The following is a 22,519-nucleotide window of genomic DNA, read 5'->3' as shown; positions in this document are numbered from 1 at the left end:
CCTTCCTTGTTTCGGTGTCCTCAGCTTTAACCCACACCCTCTCAGAATCACCTGGACGCACGTTGCGACATCTTCCCTGCACGAAGTCCAAGAACCCACACGCTACACAGGCCAGCCCCGGGCAGACCTGCTCAGGACCAGGGCCCCTTGCTGGCAACAATGGGACTGAATAAATCGTGAAACAAATATAAGTGGAATATTGTACCGTTCTTAGAAATAATATTTACAGACATTTTAATAGTGTGGGGAAAGGCAAATAAAATATGTTAACTGAAAAAGTAGAACACAAAAGTCGTATGCTCAGAATATTTCAAATGGGGATAAAAAGCCCTGGTGGGTATGACTCCGTTGGTCCCGTGCACCGAGGGGTTGCTGGTTAGATTCCTGGCCAGAGCACATGCCTGCGTTTCGGGCTCCATCCCAGTAGGGGGTGTGCAGGAGACAGCTGATCCATGCCCTCTCTCTCTCCCTTCCTTTGTCTCTAAAAAATCTATTAAAATATTTTTAAAATATGGAAAAAATATCTGAATGAAAGGAAGCACACCAACAGTAGTTGTACCTTTGCGTGGTAGTGTTATTGATGATTTTTTTTAAAACTGTATCTTTATGTTTTTTTCTCTACTACTCAGATCTTCCAAGTGGTGCATATATTATTTTTATAATTACCAAAAAATTTATGTAACAATCTCAACTGCAAATCTACAATAAACAATAGATGGAAATCCAACAGCTCTCCACACCACTCCCACAAACACCAAAGCACTGTGCAATAGGCAGGCGTGGCAGTAAACAAGGGGAAAGGTGCCTTTGTCTTAAATCCAGGGCTAGAAAAACATTAGGTTTCTTGATGTGAAAACGAACACTTTTCATGCCCCACTTACCAAAACATAACTTGGAAATTCACTAACTAAAACATCCTCCATCAGAAGAGGATTTAAATGCACACGCCAAAATTATCTCCACCGAACAAACTAGTTAAGCAAGCAGGAAGTTTACCAGAAACACCCTAAAAATTAATGATTGTTTTTACAGCTCTGATAAACCCTTGCCAGCTCATGTTAGTACACAGTGTAACACTCTAACAATCTTCAGTGAGTCTGTCACCACTTCTAAACAGGAGAGCATGAAATCCTGAGCATAGGGCTTTTCCCTGGCAAGTATCACAAATGCTGCTGAAATTAAGCCTTTTGGCATCCCCCTTCTTGAAAGCTGATTTTGCAATCTTTGAGATGGTTTTCTTAGAGTAACAGTTAACTAGGCCAAACTCGATGCATTCATGATCTTGCTTCATCCTCTCAACCCTACCAGGCAGGGCTTCTCAACTTTGGCACAATTGACATTTGGGGCTGGGTAATTCTTTGTTATGGGGGCTGTCCATGCGTTATAAGGTATTTACCAGTAGCAGCATCCCTGGACCCTACGAGTAAATGTCAGTACTCCCTCCACCCTAGTTATGATACACACAAAATTTCCTGACATTGCCAAATGCCTCCTCCAGGGTAAAATCACCCTGATTAAAAACATGATATAAAACATGTACTATTATTGGCCCCACTTTACAAAAGAAGAAACTGAGGCGTAGCTATAGGCCCATCTAACTCCAAACCAGCAAGATCCAGAACTCTATACTGTAATGGTGCACAGGTAGGAAGCATATCTTATCGTATAACTGATACACACCCATCTTTTCAACTTGCATCCCCCCGGAGCCTCGTCTAGGCCTCAATACATATTGGTCGAGTGAACCATTATTCTCATCACATAAACATTATTGAGTCCCCACTGGGTAACAGGGCCTAGCAACAGAGGCACAGTCATGGCTTTCAACAAGTATATGATCTACTTGGAGAAATAAGACACAAGCACAGATAATCCATTGGGAGTGTCAGTTTTGGAGAAAACTCCACGTCCTCGTCTGTAAAATGGAGATAATGCTAGCGCTGCCCTCATAATTAACCGAGAGAAAGCAAGGTTCCTTTCACAAAGTACAACTTCAAAAACCAACTACATACCAAAGGTGTGGCAATCAGTAGGCACAGGCATTGGAAGAACCACAGCAGCTCAGAATCACTGGGCTGGAAGGAACCTTAGAACACAGCCTGGGCTCAGCACCTTCTTGGTCCTTGAGCATTTAAAAACCTAAAAATTTCATCACCTGCTTCCAGCAGAGTTCACGGGCGGGGCTCTGACGGAGGCTCTTAGCAAAGGTTTCCTGGGCTGCTTTCAGTGGGCCTGGAGAGAAGAGGGTTTGAGCAAAGAGAAGAGCTATAGGAAAGGCAGAAAGGTTGGGAGGGCCCAAAGCACTCTAGGGGGGCAGCGCCTGGTCTGAGCATGAGGGACAGGGGAAGACAAGCTTGGAGAAAAGTCAAGATCAGAAGAGGTCAAAAAGTGACCTCAAGGTGACCAAGGGTGACAATGGCTAGAAATATTTCTCCTAAAAAAGCAACCAAGGGCTGCTATAACACACATATCAACTTATATGATGACGGTGGAGAATTTCATTTCTCAGATAAAAGATCAGCATTCCCAATTGCTTCACGGCACTCCCTCAGAAACCTGCTTTACATTTACATAAGCGAAAGTGATGATTTTGCCAGAACAAAGTCTGCCCTAAAAACAAATCCAAATTATCTTCCTCCCCAAATCCACGGGTTCTCTAGGGCACCAGCCCAGCAAAACAAGAGTCCAGAGTAGCCAAGTCTTCTATTTGTAAAATCTGAATTTCAATAGGTGAAATCTCCCAAACATTAAGTATTGGCTTTAATTTCTTAACATACATACTGGTATTGTGTAGGTCAAACCAAACCAGTGTCCATGCAGTCTCTACACCAGGACCATCAATATGAGAAGTCTGCTGTAAGCTATGGCCTATAGGAGATCCAAACTCATACCAAAGGTTTACTGGAAAGATTTGTCTGGCTATGAGGTGTAGAAACAAGTCTGCAGGGGTCCGGGTAGAAGACAGCTGCAGGGTGTATATCAGAGATGACGGGGATGTGAACCAGAGAACAGTAGAGGCAATGGAGAGTTATTAATAATATATCTGAAAGGCAAAAATGACAGCGCTGATGGCCAAGGATCCCGAGAATACCAGACAGAAACCTGCCCATCGCAAACTTGATAATGAAGGTGAGTCTTTAAGACCAGAGGGAAACTCAGGCTTAAAGTGACCTCTTTGACTTCTGAGAACAGGGCCGCCTTCGTGGATTTGTGACCTTTGAGGTCACACAGAACCCTATGTTCAGAAAGGCTCCACAGTTGGTTTAATGCTCTGCTGTCAACGTCTTGAGATTCTTAATAACTGTAACTTTGAACTTGTGTTTGTGAATGAGGTCCGACGGACCAAGGGAGCGAGCGTGTGAGCAGAGGAGAACCCATTCAATGTGTGTGGCCACACCATTCCATGCCGCCCCATTCATACATAGTGTTGGCAGTGCCCCATGAGCACGGGATTTCTGTGGATTCAGGATGCATGGAAGTTCAGCAAGACTAGTTCAAAGTGTGTCACAAACACCGAGTGAGCAGATGGGTGGGTGCTGACAGCTCCAAGAAGCCATGCTTTCTATTCAAAGCAATGTCTTTCTAAGGAACACACCAAGGATTCCTATCACATCCTCTTACTCCCATCACCTCCCTGCATTAGCTACCCACCTACTTATGCTGAAAATGATGGCATAGAAGGAAACTGAAAGATAGAAAAACCATAGTCCCTTTTCCTTTCAGTCCTTTCTTACTCCAGCCTTCTTTCTATAAACCAAAGGTTGATAAAGCACAAATCAAGAAGTAAAATAAAAGTAGTGAGTGAGTTTTGTGCAGTGTTTCTACTGTTTTGGTTAAGAACAATATACATATGCAACCAAATAGAGAGTGTGTGATTTCAGTAATTCTGCATACACGTTAAAAGCTCTTATTTTGAATTCATAACTGGCACTGCACAATATAAAGATGAACAGTAAAATTCATGCTAATAATTTTAATTTTTCTTCACTTACAATGACATTAAGTAGCAAGTAAATACCAGGATGAGTCAAGAGGGAGACTGTAGACAAAAAGGAAAATCTTTTTATGTTAGTACCTTTAACAGCACTTTTTTAAAATGTGTTTATTGATTTGAGAGAGAGAGAGAGAGAGAGAGAGAGAGAGAGAGAGAGAGAGAGAGAAACATCCACCCTTTTATGCATTTGTTGGTTGCCTCTTGTATGTGCCCTGACCGGGGATCAAACCCACAACGCTCCAACCAACTGAGCACCCAGCCAAAGCTTTTTGAACAAGATGCCATACATTTTCATTTTATACTGGGCTCCACAATTCCGATGATGGCCCCACGGAGAATCATTTGACTCAAGAATACGATGCCTATCTAAATATGCTACACACACTTAGATAAGTTTTCACTGAAGTCTTTCAAAGCAACCCCCAAGGGACGCGCCAATGGATTGATGGGGCGGGGGGGGGGGGGGGGGGAGCTGATTTTTAGTACCATACTGTTAATTACTGAATCGCTTCAGTCAGTCCTTTTCCCCCATCCCCCTAATGTCATTATAACAGCAAATCTGCTGAAACATTGCAACCCAGTGATCTCTCTTGAAATAATTAGTTCAACAGAAGACCAAAGGAGCAGCACCTAATGCTAAAGTCTCTCCATTGACAACTCCCTTCCCTAAAACACCCCCGGTGCTTTGGTGGTTGGGTTTTAACCAAACCCAGGCTGCGGTTCCAGAACCAGGCTGTTTCCCAGCGCTCAGAGCGCTCAGGTTCTCCCTGGGCCGTGGTTCTGCAAACCATTAAGTCTAGTTGGCTAAAAATTCCTCCTTTAAATACAGTCAAGTTTTCCTTTGTCTCATTTCATTCTCCTCTTCTTTTCTGTACCACTACTTTCCACTTGAACACATTAATTTCCTGCCGGGAGACACATCCTGGCAAATGTGTCCGTTTGTGTTGTTCTGATGAGACACTCTGTCATCCTTTCAAATTGTTCCTCCCTACCAATAACCCTGCGGGCCAGCCTCTCAGGAGCCTGAGTTACTTGTCTATAAACTTCATTTCACTGCCGCCCATTAGACTGAAAAAAAAAGTGAAGATTGCCTGGGGTGAACTTTCTCAACTTATCTCTTCCAATCATGTTTTTTTCTGTTTTCCCCTATCCTTTCTTCTAGCCCATCTGAAGACGGTTCTTATGGATTTCAAGGCGAATCTGCCATTCTACACTTGATTTTGAATCTATCCCTTTAGACCCATTCTCACCTCTCTTTTGCTTCTTAGATATCACCCTGTCTACCTATACCTTCCTCAGCCCGAGGCTATCACAGCCTGCCTCTCCTTGTTCAATGCCTTGAAAGGCTGGGCTAATGGGGCCACCTGCAACTCATCACCTCCCACGAATTTCTCAAATTTTTGCACTTTGGCCCTAGCCAGTTTGACTCAGTGGATGGCGCATCGGCCTGCAGACTGAAGGGTCCCAGGTTCGATTCTGGTCAAGGACACATGCCCAGGTTGCGGGCTTGATCCCCAGTGTGGGGAGTGCAGGAGGCAGCCAATCAATGATTCTCTCTCATCGTTGATGTTTCTCTCTCTCTCTCCCTCTCCCTTCCTCTCTGAAATCAATAAAAATATATTTTAAAAAAATTTTTTTGCACTCTGGATTTCATTTCTATTGTGCTAGTGAAACTGCTCTCCAAGTTCACAAACGGTCTGGCAGCTGGACTGGGGCAGTTTCTCAGAGCCGACCTCGGAATGGGTCAGCAGTGGATGGCACGGACCATCCACTTCGGCTGGTGTGCTTCCCTTTGCCACCACCCTCCTCTGCTTCTCTGGCGTGCCTGCTCTCTCCAACTTCTCTCCGGCCTGACCATGGCTAAATGCCAAGAGTTCCCTAGAGGCTAGGTACAGAGTCCTCCCTTACCATCCTCAGCGGGTACTTGGAAACTGCAACTTTAGGCAATAGGAAATATAAGGAAACCAGTTTTATCGTAGACCAATTGATATAAATGGAGTTAAGTTCCTGTAGCTTATTTCTGGTCACAAAAACTAAATAAGACCCCAAACAATTCTAATACTAAATGTTGAAATAAATGAGCTATACATGCATTTTTAAAAGGTTAATGAAAAATTAAGACGATGACTCCACTTATTCCAGTTCAGGGTCCCTGCTGGTTGGAGCCTATCCCGGCCGCTCAGGGCACCAGGTGGGCACCCTTCCATCGCCGGGTGCACACTCACCCCCACACCCACACTCGCTGAGAATGGGACCTGTTTGGGATGAGGGAGGAAAGCGGAGGGCTGGAGAAAACCCACACAGACATGGGGAGAACAGGCAAACCCTACACAGACAGTGGTCCCCGCCAGAAACCATTTGCTTTTCCTCATCAAAGTTATAACGAAACAATGTTATGTGAAGGCCTGCTATACTTCCTTCTCTTTTTATTCTACATCCTCTTCTTCGGCAAGTTCATCGACTCTCATTCTTTATGTAACAGCCCTATGGAGAGGATCCATCCACAAATCTAGGGTTTTGCCTAAACTCCAAACCTAAATGTCTAAATCCCTGCTTAATGTCTTCGTGTGGGTAAGATCAACTAGCAGTTCTTAATAGCGTTTGACACATCAAGTACAAAACTAAGCCAGAAGCAGAAATATGAAGAGTTGAGGACACTGACCCTAAAGGCTGAACCTGCACTTAAACCCTGAGTCCAACACACACTGTGGGGAACTCAGTGAGCCTGTCTGTGCCTCAGATTCCTCATCTGTATTTTTGTTGTTGTTGTTGTTAGTCCTCACCCAAGGATATTTTTCCATTAACCTTTAGAGAGAGTGGAAGGGAAGAGGAGAGATAGAGACAGAGAAACATTGATGTGAGGGAGACACATCAATTGGTTGCCTCCCGCACACGCCAGCCCAGGGCCTCTTTTCCTTAAAATATATATCACAGACATCTGGATAAATCAGTATATTTCCTCAACTTTTTAACAGCTAAACAGTATTTTAAACCTGTTTTATATTACAATTATACACTGAGTGGCCAGATTATTATTATCTATGAGTGCATAATAATTTGGCCACTCAGTGTGTGTGTGTGTGTGTGTGTGTGTGTGTGTGTGTGTGTGTGTATTAGAGGCCCGGTGCATGAATTCGTGCATGGGTGGGGTCCGGCCAGCCTGGCCAGGGGAAGGGGACATGGGCAGTTGGCCAGCCTGCCTGCTGGTTGAACTCGTGGTCGAGGGGACAATTTGCATATTAGCCTTTTATTATATAGGATATACACTGAGTGGCCAGATTATTATGCATTCAGAGATCATAATAATCTGGCCACTCAGTGTATATAAAGAGGGTCATCCCCTTCCTATGCCCATGTCCTGCATATGAATATTCTTAAGGGTAAAGAGCATATTTTATTTGTCCTTACATACCCAAGAGGGCCTCATACCAAGGCCAAGAATTGCTTAATAAGTGTTTAATGAAATAACATCTGCCATCAATCCAGTGCTTATTTGGTGCCAGGAAAACAGCTGTTAAGAGCTTCATATATATTAGCATATTTATTAATAACCACCCAATTATTCCCATTTCACAGAAGACAGAGACACACTGCTAGTAAGGACTAGGGACTCTAATCTACATTTGTCTGACTCTGGAGCCCTCTCCCTTCATGCCTGTGCTACAGCTAATAAATTTTTCATAAGGACATCCTTTGTTTTTTCAACCAAAGTTGGAGAACAGAAGAGCTCCAAGTATTCTGGTCTAGGCATGTAGGACTGAGAGTAAGAGATGGGCGTTAAAATGGCGAGTAGATGGGGGCGAGTTGAGTCACTGAAGCTCTAAAGCTAATCTACCATTCAGCCATTCAATCTGTTTACTGAGAACCTACTAGAAGTTGAATTACTTGCTTCCCCTTATTCAGGCTCCCCAATACACTCTCCTTCAGTAACAACTGCCACCATGTGTTGAAAATCTACGTGACAAATGTGCCATTATTATTTTTATTAAAAATTTATATTTATTTTTAATACTGACAAAAATTCTATGAAATAAATATCAATACCACCATTTCACAGATGGGAAAACTGAGACCCAAAGAAGTTGAATTACTTGCCAATATTAGACTGTAATAAATAGCAAAGCAGGAAGATTCAAGTAGAGAGTCTGTAAAGCAAAATCCAACCCGTTTTTAAAAATATATATATTTTTTTATTGATTTCAGAGAGTAAGAGAGAGATAGAAACATCAATGATGAGAATCATTGATCGGCTGCCTCCTGCACGCCCCGCATGTGCCCTTGACCGGAATCGAACCTGGGACCCTTCAGTCCACAGGCTGACACTCTATCCACTGAGCCAAACCAGCCAGGGCCAACCCCCTTTTTTTGTCACACAGAGAATGCTGCCTTTTAATTTTTAGAGAAAAGATGAACTATGACTAACATTTAAACTCGGTTAAAATCACATCTGGCTGCAAGTAACAGATCTAACTTCAATGGATTAACCAAATTTTATTTTCCTCAGAAAAAGTCAAGAGATGGCAGAAGAGATCTGGTATAGCCGTTCCAGAATGCCATCAGCTTCCCACCCTGCTTACTCCTCAAGGTTCTTGCCTTTGGTCACAAGAAGGTTCTCCACTTAGAAAACAGCATCCATGATCCAGGGAGAAAGAAGAAGGACAAAGAGCAAAAGGCCTAACCTGTGAGCACATAGTGTCCACCCCATTATAAGAGCTTTGTGGGGGAGTCCCACCCAGTTACTTACATCTCATTGGCCAGGGCTATGTCCTAGACCAGTGGCCGGCAAACTCATTAGTCAACAGAGCCAAATATCAACAGTACAACGATTAAAATTTCTTTTGAGAGCCAAATTTTTTAAAATTCTTCTAACGCCATTTCTTCAAAATAGACTCGCCCAGGCCGTGGTATTTTGTGGAAGAGCCACACTCAAGGGGCCAAAGAGCCGCATGTGGCTCACAAGCCGCGGTTTGCCCACCACTGTCCTAGACAACCTCCAACTTCAAGGGATGCTGGGAAATCAAGTTTGTTTCTTTTTCTAACTAGCCATGGTGCCAAATTAAACAAAATGGGTTCCGCTATAGGGAAGTGGGTGACATGGACATTGGTTGGGCATCTAGCTGTGTCTGCCCCACAGTGATGTAGAGCACAAGTCATCCTACCTAGAGAATCAAGGTACCCTGCTAAGAGAAAAGCAATAAAAGAACCTTAAGTCTGTGTTTAAAAGCCCTCTTGGTTGTGCAGTCACCCACCGATGGGAGTGGAGGCCGGAAGCATGTGAAAGTGTTACAGAAGCATCCAAGCAGCTGATCCTGAGGAAAAACACTGAGCCCCAGGTGACTTCACACAAGTCATCCTGGCCGACTCAGAGGCTTGACCTGAGTGTTTCCTCCGAGTTGTCCCTCTTTTCCTTCCTCCCACTACTCACTTCCCATGGTTAGTTTAGATGAGAATCTACACCCTCGTTCAACTTGCTCAAATTCCGCTTCAAGCAAAACAAAATCCTCTACTATGTGTTGTTATGAGAAGCAACATCTTTAGAAAAAGATAATGATGGCAGGGACGTTATTTATGCAACTGCAGTCACACTGTCAAGTTATATTAAGAAAGTAGGCCATAGAGTTTTAGCCTTGTTTTCACTTTCTTCCAAATAAAGCAAGTTCAGTAAACTTTCCTCATAAACACCTCATACAACACTGTGGTGGCAAGATGGCATTGTGTAAAATATTACAGATGAAGAGAAGGATGACAAAAAGCCAGCAAAGGGACTTCTGTGAGCTAGATCCTAGGCACAGAAATATGAGCGAACACAGGCATATGTAGTGATATGGTATAGTATTACATTCATAGCAAGGGAAGAGTTCATGTACTTCCCAATGGGCCTGTCTACTTCTGGCTTGCCTAAAGAATTTAGCCACTTATTTATGAATGGACTGAAAACAGCATCTTTAACCTCCCCTTCACCAGGTAAAATTATATTTTCCCTTGTTAACAAGGCGCACGCACACTAGAAATCAGCATACCTGCTCCCTTGAATGTGCGTCTGTTTTTATGGCAAATGTTTGCCCTAAACTAGAAGTGAAAATACTTAGCCTTACTCTGGAGTTCATAGGAAGTCCATAAAAGCTAAGGCCAGGCCCAAACATTATAGTACTTGATCTTCTTCCTCCACAATCCGTATTTCAGACATGAGCCTTTGCCAGGATGCCTGCAATTCAGTGCAGTTAAGAGTTTGTACAATTCCTTCAAGTCGTGAGCATTTTTAGGTGCACCGCTAAACATAAACCACTAAATGATCTTTCTATTCTGAACTCATTCCATTTGCCAACCAAAGCAAGGATGTGCATGTGAGCCAGTCAAAATATGAGTCATGCTGCCCTGGCTGATGTGGCTCAGTTGGTTGGAGCATGGTTCCATGCACCAGAAGGTGGCAGGTTCGATTCCCGGTCGGGGGCATATGCCCAGATTGCGGGATTGATCCCCAGTAGGGGCTTGTGCTGGAGGCGGCAGATTGATGTTTCTCTCTTTCTTTCTCTCCCTTCCTCTCTCTCTCTCTCAAATCAATATTTTAAAATTTTTTATTGTTTAAAGTATTACATATATTAGTACCTATATCTCCTTTTTTTTCCCCATTGACCTTCCCCTAGCCTCCCCCACCCCCTGTCGCATGCCCTCATCCCACCCTCCCAGTGTCTTGTGTCCATTGGTGTGCTTATATGCATGCATACAAGTCCTTTGGTTGATCTATTTCCCCACCCCCCAATTTTTTTTTAATGTGAGTCACACCAAGCTCTAGGGAAACATATAACCAAAGTTTAGTCATAAACCAAAGTTTAGTCATAAACTGTGACAACACACCCACGTGGACCACTGACTCCAAACCCACATTTCAGAAATAGCTCTTCAATGGATACAGACTGAATCACATTTCATTCAGACCTTCCTCTCCCCGCAAAACTGCCCAGCCCATGTGCAAACTTAAAACTCCCGCAAGGGCCCGATTTTTTTTTTTTTTTAATTGATTTTTTACAGAGAGGAAGGGAGAGGGATAGAGAGTTAGAAACATCGATGAGAGAGAAACATCGATCAGCTGCCTCCTGCACACCCCCTACTGGGGATGTGCCCGCAACCAAGGTACATGCCCTTGACCGGAATCGAAACCGGGACCCTTCAGTCCGCAGGCCGACGCTCTATCCACCGAGCCAAACCGGCTTCGGCCGATTTTTTAATCTAAAATCCAGTTTGTTGTTCTAGATCCTTCAACTCGGAAAAAAATATTGAAAAGAAACTCACCACTTGGCTTTTTGAAACATTATCAACTAACGCCAAACAGGCATCAATAAGGACTACACTGAAAATGAAGAGTGTAAAAGAAAGACTATGAGTTTGTCTTTTGTATGTTTAGTTCAGTTTAGTTTTTGAATTAGCTCCATATAATACAGCATCAATCTTTGTGGTGGTGATTATGTGACAAAAGCTGCAGGCTTTTCGACTAGGGCAGTGGTCAGCAAACTCATTAGTCAACAGAGCCAAATATCAACAGTACAACGATTGAAATTTCTTTTGAGAGCCAAATTTCTTAAACTTAAACTTCTTCTAACGCCACTTCTTCAAAATAGACTCGCCCAGGCCGTGGTATTTTGTGGAAGAGCCACACTCAAGGGGCCAAAGAGCCGCATGTGGCTCACGAGCCACAGTTTGCCAACCACTGGACTAGGGAAAAGGTTCTGACATGCACAGCAATGAATTTGAGAAACTAATGACATAATAAACTACAGATGCAAGGAACTGCACCAGCCCAGAACCGTTTTTTGGATAGTGTCAACTTTTGGATAATTTGATGACTGATTTAATTATGAAATGATCAATCTTTAGGAGAAAGGAAATGCTGGCTGAAGGGCAGACACTTTGTTCCCTTCATCCCCAAACAACACTCAGCATCACTAACCTTAACAGCTTTGAATCTGATACTTAAATGCATCTGTTCGACCATGGTGAAATTAATAATCATAATCATGGCTCCCTGAAAGATTTCATGATTGGCTGCTCAGCTGTGATATTTTTTCTCCTCTCAATTTCAGAACTAATATGGCTTTCTAGGGAAGTCTCTGGGAAGAAAAAGCCATCATTGTGCAGTATCTCTTGCCTATGTTTTCAACATGAAGCAACATCCTATCTAATAAAAGAGTAATATGCAAATTGACCATCACTCCAACACACAAGATGGCTGTCCCCATGTGGTCAAAGATCCTGCCCCCCTGTGGACACAAGATGGCCACCACAAGATGGCCAGCAGGGGAGGGCAGTTGGGAGGGACCAGGCCTGCAAGGGAGGGCAGTTGGGGGCGATCAAGCCTGTAGGGAAGGGCAGTTAAGAGTGACCAGGCCAGCAGAGGAGGGGAGTTGGGGGTGACCAGGCCTGCAGGGAAGGGCAGTTGGCGGGGGGGGGGGGGGGGGGGGGACCCAGGACTGCAGGGGAGAGCAGTTGAGGGTGACCAGGCCTGCGGGGGAGGGCAGTTAGGGGTGACTAGGCCTGCAGCGGAGGGCAGTTGGGGGCAATCAAGCCTGCAGGGGAGGGCAGTTGGGGGCGATCAAGCCTGCAGGGGAGGGCAGTTAAGGGTGACCAGGCCAGCAGAGGAGGGAAGTTGGGGGTGACCGGGCCTGCAGGGGAGGGCAGTTAGGGGCAATCGGGCCGGCAGGCAATCAGTTAGGCGTCGATCAGACTGGCAAGGGAGTGGTTAGGGGTGATCAGGCGGGCAGGCAAAAGCGGTTAGGGGCAATCAGGAAGGCAGGCAGGTGAGCAGTTGGGAGCCAGCAGTCCTGGATTGTGAGAGGGATGTCTGACTGCCTGTTTAGGCCCGACACTATCGGGATTGGGCCTAAATGGGCAGTAGGACATTCCAGTAGGGGTCCCAGATTGGAGAGGGTGCAGGCTGGGCTGAGGGACACCCCTGCTGTGCATGAATTTCATGCACCGGGCCTCTAGTCTCTTTAATAAGGAATCAAGACACAGACCCAACAGTGAATGTATATTCATTCATCAATTCACTCATTCACGCGTTGTTTTGAAAAGGTGATTCAAATCAGGTCAGAAACGTGTAATATCTTTGAAAGGACGGAATGATGGATGAGGTCTTTTAGTGAACAGTTTGGAAGATGTGCTATTTGGGATATAGGTACTTTTAAAAATGGGGGTGAGGGGTGGAGGGAGTCAATGAGGAAATAAAGGGGACATATATAATACTTTCAACAATAAAGATAAATTTAACAAAATAAATAAAAATGGGAGGTGAAAGGCTAAAAAAGGTATTTTTAATGTAACAAATTACCAACATAATCTAAATTAATTACAAAATGCAACTATTTCAGGAACATAAAAGCAGGTTTTAAAAAGAAATCAGCTAGTGAGTGACCGGGGTTGCGGGGGCGAGGGGGAGGGGGCGAGGAATGACCTTGTTCTGATATATCTCATGCTGGTACAGAGAGTGACAAAAAGACTACAGAAATAGTAAAGGAACTCTCCTTCACTGAATTTGTTTCCAAAAAAATGTCTATGGTGGCCTTGAAATTAGGCACTATTGATCTGGAACTACAGTGTGCCCTAGATTTCAAGTCAACATTTGTCCACAAAGGCCAGATTACCAGAACTATTGACAGTTGCTGGTCAAAGATAATTAAATAAAAACCTGAGCCTAGCCCTAGCCCGTTGCTCAGTGGTTAGAACGTCGTCGGCCTACGGACTGAAGGGTCCTGGGTTTGATTCTAGTCAAGGGTACATGCCCGGGTTGCAGGCTCCAGCCCCAGTAGGTAGCCAATCAATGATTCTCTCTCATCATTGATGTTTCTATCTCTCCCTCTCCCTCTCTGAAATCAATAAAAAATATATTTAAAAAACACACACACCTGAGCCTACCTTTCTCAATAACAAACATCTTTCAAGTTTTGTCCTTTGGAAGTGCCGTGTTTTACTATATCACATCTGCCTCATAAACTAGGACCACGAAAGAGAAATATTGGTTAAAACTAAGTATGTAAAAATTACTGCTATTACTCAAAAAAACTGTTAATAAAATTTAAAGCTTTGGTATATTCAAGTCCCTAAGCCAGGACTAGTTTCTTGGCGGGGGGGGCGGGGGGGGGAGTAAAGGGGGGAGCCTAAATCTGAATCTGGCACATGAGGATAACATCCCAAAGGTATTTTTTACTTGTCTGGTTTTTGCAGCTCCATCCCTGGGTATTACAAACTCCAGTTTGAACACTCCATCAGCCAGGGCTCCAGTGAGCTCACATCAGCCCACAGGAATTCCACATCACCTCCTTCTCTTTCCTACTGAAAAACACTGTGTTTTACGTGCTTCCTACAGAACATAAATAGAAACAACTTGTCCCCCAGGATTTGAGAGCCATCAGGAAATTTCTGAGTCTAAAACACAAACCAAAATGAAAATATTCTGGCCTTTCCGGTAAAGCACACCTTCCCTTTGCAAAAATCCTGCTCTTTCTCCACCCTGTGCTACTTAATTTTTTTCAGAAACTGAGAACAATATAGAGCCAGGTGGTTTTATAAACAGCCAACAAAATACCTCTTTCTAGCTCTGAATTTTCATTGTCATCTGGCTAGCAAGATGGAGAGCCCCATCTATGAAGTCCTGTAACGCCACACTTCCTGACTTGGTTTTATGAGACATAATGTGGTGGCTTCGATCCTTCCTCATCTCCTGGAAATGCCCTTTGGTTCAGGCACCGGGATGCAGCTTTCGACTCACAATGAAGTCCACACCCGTTTCCTCCCAGACCAGGCAACAGAAGGATCCTCACTGTGAGGAGCAGTGGTGAATGAAAAGGGAACTTGACTCAGGAGTCTCTCAGCCCACACATTTTTTTCCTGCTCCAAAAGAAAGAGCCTTAAGCACTGTGAAGTGAGAGTTCTGACTCAGTTTGTGGAGGTTTTCCCCCCAGAAAATCAATCACACCCAGTTAGTGACCTGGGCACACAAATCTCCAAGCGGGGGGGGGCGGGGGGGGGTTGAAACAGGAAATAAAAAATCACAATTCTCTACTTCCAGTTCTCAAACTATCTTTTCCTCCCCTCCCGGCAGGCAATTGCTTTCCCTAATTACCAAACTTGGACACTAAACCAAACCCTCGTGCTATTGCTCTCTGCACTTCTTAGTGAAAGGAAGGGTTTGTTTTTGGTCCCACATGTTGAAAAATACATGTCCCTATAATGAAGAGTTTGTATGCCACGCCTTCTGCCACATTTCCCTGTTAACACTCCCTTGTCTAAAAAACGATCCCTGAAAACACAGCTGCCAGCCCTCATCCTTTTCTCGGCCGCAGAACACAGGTCTGAAGATCGTCAGCAGCCTCCCTCACCCCTCCAGATCACAGAGTGGGCAATGACAGGGATTCTCGGCTAAAATGTAAGCGCGGCAAGGGCTGGAGTTTTACAAGTGTGGTCCCAAGAGACTAGTTCTCCCCCAGGCTCATCATGAATTCACCCCCGGTGAATTTCTCACATCCTGACTGGACTCTATAAAGAGATTTCTTCTGTGGCTATATACCAACACATAAGAATAACCATTGCATTCTTTCAGTTAAATCCCACCACGTAATAGGCCACACAGGACCTGAAAAGATACAGCACTTTTGTTCTCTCGCAAAAAGCCCCATTTTTTAAAGTCAGTATTTCATAAACTTTTTGTGACATTTTAAAATACTTCTTCCCCCCCCCCCTACTCCCCCCCACCACCATCATCTCAACCCTCATATTTCTCTGATTGGGGTTCCCAAGTATTATGGGGAGACCAGGGTATATGGGGAAGGGGGTGGTCTAAGGATACAGACAAGACCTTACACGTCCAATCCTGGAGGTATTTCCACACATGGGAGCCCGAGGAGTAAACCTTACACCACCACCACCCCCACCACCCCAAAAAAAGTGCCCGATCCCACTGGGAAACAGGAGTAAGGAAAGGAAATCGACCCGGGGGGAGGAGGAGCAGCTGCTGCACCCAGCTGCAGCCACACCACGGTGCCACCGCTCTCGGGGCTCCGCGGGGAGTCCCGCGCCCTTACCTGGGGGTGGGCGCCGCCGGCGCGAGTTCCAAAAGTTCTGGCTCACCTTCCCCCGGCGTTCGAAGCCCCAGCACTCCGGCCCCGCCGCGGGCGAGCCAACCCGAATCCGGTCCCGTCCCGCTCCCGCCGTCCCCACCCTCTGGGCCCTACACCATGTCAGGAATCCGGGCAGACACCGAGCTGGGAGCTGACATCACTCCCGGGCCCAGGTACCTCCCCCTCCCGCCGCCGCCTCTCTCCTCCCTCCCTGCGGGGATTAGCCAAAGAGCGCTCGCAGGGGGGCGGGGTCGGCGGCGCCCCGGCTCCCGCTGATTGGCCCGGGGGGCCGTCACTCCGAGGAGCCAACTCATTTTATACATTCCTCGCTGAGCCAGACTGGGGCTGGAAGTGGGTGTTGATGGAAAAAAAAAAAACACAAAAAAAAATGCTGCCTTTCCTGCTATCTCTCAGGAAAGGAGGTGTATGGGGAAGCACCTCGCGGATCGTGGTTTTAAACTTTTCTTCGGCGTATTCACTACATCCCAGATCAGAAATGAAACTAACCCACCCCAACCCCCTTTTTAAGGGGGAAAAAACCATTGCCTCTGTGTCACGGGCAAGTCCGAGTCCGGCGGTGCGTGGAGCAGAAAATGGCTAGCTGTAAGAATCATGCAAATAAAGGAACACGCCAGCTCACGCTGCTCCCCGTTTACCTTGGGACTGCTGGGTGTGCCCCTGGACGGGAAATTTAGAACTTCAAAGGCAATTCGGGAAAAATTGGGAGCCAATGCTGGAAAAGGCGACCAGCTGTGGATTGTTCACTTGCAGCGTTACCCGACCATGTGACTGCTTTTGCTGTGAGCGATGAAAATCAATCACACCACGCGAGCTTCCAGGCAAATATAAGTGGAATAAGAAAAATTGCTATTTACCTGTTTCCCAACCTTAAACGCCGCTGTTTTCATGCACAACTGAAAAGGAGGGGAGCTCACAACTGAGCTGAACAAGCCACAAGAGAATAATTACTGTTGAATGGAACCAATTGCAGAGGCTGAGCTATCAATTAAGAATTAACTAACATTTACCCTCTGCGGATATCACGCTGTATAATCCCCTGGGCTAACAGAACAGAAAGATTCTCAGGAGATGGTTCTTTCCATTTGCCTATCTGCTCCCAGGCAGAACTGCAGGGTGAGAAGCGGCTCTATTTACAGGAGATATATAGGTAGCTTATGATCCATCATCTTCTGGAAGTACAATGAATTAATGATTGACTTTCTGTTGGATGAGATTGTTTGTTTTCGATGGATGACAATGTTGTACATTTCACCATCCTGCCAAAATTTGTAGAGGGATGCAGAGTCCAACGCTGTGCCGCATTTAATCCTCACCACCATCCTGTAAAGTGGGCGTCATTGGCCTCATTTTTTTTTATCTAACAGTTTTAGATTTTAATATCTTTATTTTTATTGTTGATACTATTACAGATGTCCCCACCTCCTGCCGCCATTAGCCCCATTTTAACATAAGAATCAAAGGCTCAGCCAAGTTACCTAAGTAAATTTCTCCAGAACACTCAGAACTGGGGTTGAAACCAAGAGCCATTAGACTCCAAAGCCATTTTTTTTCTCTTTACTTGAAAGCGATGACTGCCCACAACCTACACTCATTCGAACACTATAATGCTGAAAACTAAATAAATAAAAACCCACAGACCTGGGCCAGTGCGCGCACAGACCTACTTTATGTTATTGCCATTGTTAGACCTACACAATTCCAAGCTCCTACCTTACACTTCTGACTCCATTTTTCCCCAGCTCTGTGCATCCCTGCCAGATGAGTTTTCTAAAACACTGTTTGGTTTTGCCATCAAGATCTTCCCCTCTAAATTCTGGCCCCCTCTCTCGGCAATTCTTGGCTAGCCATTTAACACTCTCCCTAATCTGGTCTATTTACCTCTCCCACCTTATCTCCCACTTCAGTCCTGGGAAACACTGCTACAGACTAACTGGTCTCCTCACAGATCTCGGCTTGATTCTCTTCTTCTGGCCTAACTGGAAACCCCACTCTTCTGTGTGTATGTAAGGGGGGGGGGTGTGTGGGGGGGGGGGGACAGGGGGAGGTTGCTGTTTTTGTTTTAAGACCTATTTTCTTAGCAACTTTCAAATATGTAACACAGTATTATTAACTACAGTCACCATGCTGCACATTACATCCCCATGACTATTATATAACTGTTTTATAACCGGGTACCTTCTCACCCTCTTCTGCATTTTAAGTCCTACCCTTCTCTCAAAGCTTCATTAATCAAAGTCCTGTCTTTGCTGTGCACTATGTGGACAGAAAAAGGGCTCGGGGTCCATTGCCCAGTTCTGCTACTTACTTGCTGTGTAACTTGGCCAAGTCACTAAAACACCCATCAGTTACCTCTTCCATGAAATGGGGCTGATGATGCGTCAAAGGTTATGTAAGCTTTATTGAGATTGTACAGATGTGCAAACATATGGTAATATATGCCTAGCTATATACATTTTCTATCTTCCCAAACTCTGAAGAGCAAGATCCATGCTTAATATCTCTTTGTATTCTTTATACCCAATTCAAGGGGAAAAAAAAAAACTCAATAAAAATACAGGACAAAAAAATCAATCATTTATCACCTCTAACCCCACTCCATTCCTTAAATAAACCAAACCCCCCCAAAATACCTCCAAATAATCTTGAAGCCAAAAACCATCTCTCTCTCTCTCTCTCTCTCCCTCCCCCTTCCCCCCCCCCCCCCCCCCCCCCCCCGCCCCTTTGGCCTCAGTCCTTCCCTTTTCCCACTCTGCCACCATTCATGGGACAGTCCTTCACCCTGTCAGATATTTTATGCACCAAACACTTAACCTGCCTCTTAGCCACTCATCCTTCGCTCCCACAGTCAGGGACACACTTGTGTGTCGTGCCAGTTGCCTGCCTTGCCCTCCCAAATGCTTTCTAACAGTGGCTGAGTGGCTACCAGTCATTCTTCCAGTCACAGTCACAGGATGGCTTCACTCTGCTCACATTATACAACCAGCAGCAGAAGATGAGGGAGGGAATGTTCCACCCCCATAGGGATGGCAGGATAGAATAACAGGAAGTTGCCTCCCATCCCCTCCACAGCTGGAGTGATAACAGCTGCCATCAGAGTCCGGAAAACAAAAGACTCAAGAGGAAAACTGAAAACTGGCCCCGGCTGAAGCAGTAGTGTTCAAGCCAGGGGTTCCAGAGTGGGTGAGAAAGGAATCAATGGGCCAGATTTCAGGCTCCTTCTCCCCAGCCTCTCCCCTCCCCCTTAATCAGAGTTACAGCTGTTCTCTGTTCTACATTTAGCCTTCACCATAATGCTTCATTTTTAAAAGAGACTCGAACACTTAAAGAAATATACTGAAACCACTGGCATCTGTGTAACTTAGGGAAGCCCCAAAGAATAAAGACATCTCGGCAGAAGTGAACTAGGGTGTCCAGGGAGCAGCGACCCAGAGTTTACCCACTCCTCTGAATCTTAGCTGACTTAATAGAAAAGTCTGTTTATGACTTCTGTGGTTTCAACACGAATCAGCTCTGAAGATCAGATATCTATTTTCTGCCTAATTATTCCGATGATCAGCCTTACCTTTAGTACCTATGAATTTTGCCAGATACTATGGCTATGGGGTGAAGTGTGGAGGAGGACACTTTGAAAGCAAGAGAAAACATACAGAAAATAACAAAAGTAGAACTTGGAATGGATCCTATAGGTCATCTGATGCGACTACCTATTGGAGGCAAGAATCCTTTCCATAACATTCCTGACAAGTAGCCCTCTAGCACCCACTTGAATTTATCTGGCAACAATGAGCACTTGACCTAGAAGAGCAGCCCACCGCTAAAGATCTTTTTCCTAGGGCAGTGGTCGGCAAACTCATTAGTCAACAGAGCCGCAGTTTGCCGACCACTGCCCTAGGGTGCCAGGTCCTGTTTTTCTGACTATTCCTCCAAAGATCTCTGTCTTGTGTCTCAATTTAATCCTCACAACCATCCTATAAGGTGAGTGTTATTAGCGCTATTATGACATAAGAATCAAAGGCTCATCAATCTATAATAATAAAAGTATAATATGCTAATTAGACCCGACGTCCTTCCAACGTCCTGATGAAGCCGGGGCTGAGAGGGAAGCCCGGGTCCCAGGTGCCAGAGGGAAGCTGGTGCAGGCAGCCAGGGGAAGGAAGGCCTACTCTTGCACAAATTTCGTGCGTAGGGCCTCTAGTGTTACATAAGTAACTTGCTCCGGAACACCCAGAACTGGGATTGAAACCAGGGTCTCTGACTGCAAGCCATTTTTCTTTATATGCATCTAAAGCATTGATTGCCCACAATCTACTCACTTTCAGTGCTCCCCACTAGAGCAACAGATTGAAGACTGACTCTTTTTATTACCCCAGCCCCCAAGCCTGTGCATGCATGAGGACACTTTCCCTGCTTAGTTTGTTTAGATGCAGATACAGGAAAGGCTCACCCAACTCATCAGGGTCATGTCATCTGCCTGTCTGGTCTTTATAGGCTTCCGGCTGCAGGCCTCTATAGCGCAGTCCTGATTACTCTGGATGCCTATCAAAGCACTTGAATGTCTCCCCTCTACCTCTCTGAACTTATCGCTGTGCTTCATACATTTGGACTGTGCAAACTGAGTGACTCTGCACCCACATCCCCATTTTTGCCCATTTCTTCTAAAATCCATCTCACAGGATTGTTGCGAGGATCTGATGAGATGTCATTTGCATGATGACTGAGCATATTGCCTGACACATCATAAATCATCAGTACACATATTTTTATTTTTCTAATGACATAAAACAATTATAGTATTATTTTTACATATGGCTTGTGTCCTGCACTGACTGTAAGTTTCTTACAGTCCTTGAGGTCAGGATGCCAATTTTTTCATCTTTATGTCCTTTATGGGATTTAGAACTATGTGTTGTCCCATGAAAAGTCAACAAAAATTTACTGAATGAGCCCTGGCTGAGTGACTCAGTTGGTTGGAGTGTCATCCCACACACCAAAAAAGATTGTGGCTTGGGTCACCAGTTGGGCGAATGTGGGAGGCAGACAATTGAAGTTCCTGTCCAACATCAATGTTTCTGTCTCTCTCTTCCCCGTTCCTTTCTCTATAAAATCAATAAAAACACATTCTCAGATGAGGATTAAAAAAACTTACTGAATGAATGAATGCCATCTTTTGCTTAAAACTTCTAACCTTCTATTTAGAAATTCATGAGGAACTTGACCAGAGTGGTCTTAAAGTGAGGTGGGATAGTAAGAGGCTAGGAAAATTCCTTGACAAGTGGAATGGGAAAACTGAGACAGATAGCTGAACAAACTGGCGGAGCAATTTATAGTCAGATACCAGGGCAGAAAGCCCCTGGTACCTAGCAATAGGCAAAACTGGTGCCAGACCTCACTCCAGGGTGGCCTTTCTTCCCCTGGCATGTCGCTGGTCATGTGGTTTAGATCTTTCAGATCACTGGCCATGAGGTTTAGACCCCTCCTGACCTTTCCTCCCTAGAGATAATATCTAGGCCTCAGTTGTATTTCAGCTTCAGGCCCAGAAGAGCAGCAAAACCAGGTGGGTGGCATCAGGACCGGCTACAGTGACTAACGACCCCCTGCCCTATTGCTGACTAATCAGTGGAGACCAGACCCTGAAAGATACATCGGGAGAAGCTGATGAATGTTCTATTGAGACGCTTCCCTAAGACCGCCCCTAGACTCCCAGCCTTTAAAACCCTCAAGCTGAAGGACCCAGGGCACACTCTTCCTCCTAGGAACACACCCATGCCTTTCCCTCCTCACACTTCTCCCCACTAAGGTTGCATCTCCTAAACTGTAAGGACCCCATGAGACTTGCAACCAGGGGAGCAATGGGCAGTGGCAGCTAGTCCCAAGCTAACCCCGGAACCTGTTTCCAAGGTCCCCTTTTCTCTGACTTCCCACTGAGCTGACAGCAGCCCCACCTTGGCTCACTTCTTTCCTGTGGCATTTCTAGCGAGCCCAGCAGAGCACCATCTAGGTCTCTCCTGTTGCTTCTTCTATTCTAGGCCCTTCCTTGTTTCATTGTCCCCAGCTTTAAATAACGTCCCCTCAAAGTCACCTGGAATTGTGTTGTGAAATCTTTCCTGCATGAAGTCAAGAACCCACACACTACAGGCCAGCCCAAGGCAGACCCACAGTAGACCCACTCTGGCCCCATCCCTTTCCGATAACAAAAGATCTTGGTTGTTCTCATTCCAGTCACACTGATGAACACAGAGGAGGGTGAACACAAGGTATACATCATGAACCCACATTTAAATGAAGCCAGCTTAGCTTTCAAATTCCTTCTAAATAAAGTTGCTGCTTATTCTGTCTGATCCTAAGTATGGCATTGCTGATAACCCAGACACCATTTTAATATCCTTTCACTGGA

At 45.1% G+C, this 22,519-nt stretch overlaps 1 protein-coding gene across 7 annotated transcripts in view; it reads right to left on the bottom strand.

Moving 5' to 3' along the window:
- Positions 1-16,251, bottom strand: part of PPFIBP1 (PPFIA binding protein 1) — a 166,368-nt gene extending 150,117 nt beyond the window's left edge. For 4 of the 7 annotated variants that reach the window (XM_079774973.1, XM_079774974.1, XM_079774979.1 and 1 more), the window contains exon 1: positions 16,069-16,249. The gene's annotated coding sequence lies outside the window, so the exon portion shown is untranslated. Of the gene's footprint in view, positions 1-16,068 lie in introns of all 7 variants that reach the window. The other 3 variants (XM_079774976.1, XM_079774975.1, XM_079774977.1) reach the window with 2 other exon arrangements.
- Positions 16,252-22,519: the final 6,268 nt, after the last annotated feature.

The sequence above is a fragment of the Cnephaeus nilssonii genome (assembly GCF_951640355.1).
Source record: "Cnephaeus nilssonii genome assembly, chromosome: 6".
Taxonomy (NCBI): Eukaryota; Metazoa; Chordata; class Mammalia; order Chiroptera; family Vespertilionidae; genus Cnephaeus; species Cnephaeus nilssonii.
The sequence above is the reverse complement of the archived record's forward strand: the minus strand, read 5'-3'. Positions and strand labels throughout refer to the sequence as shown.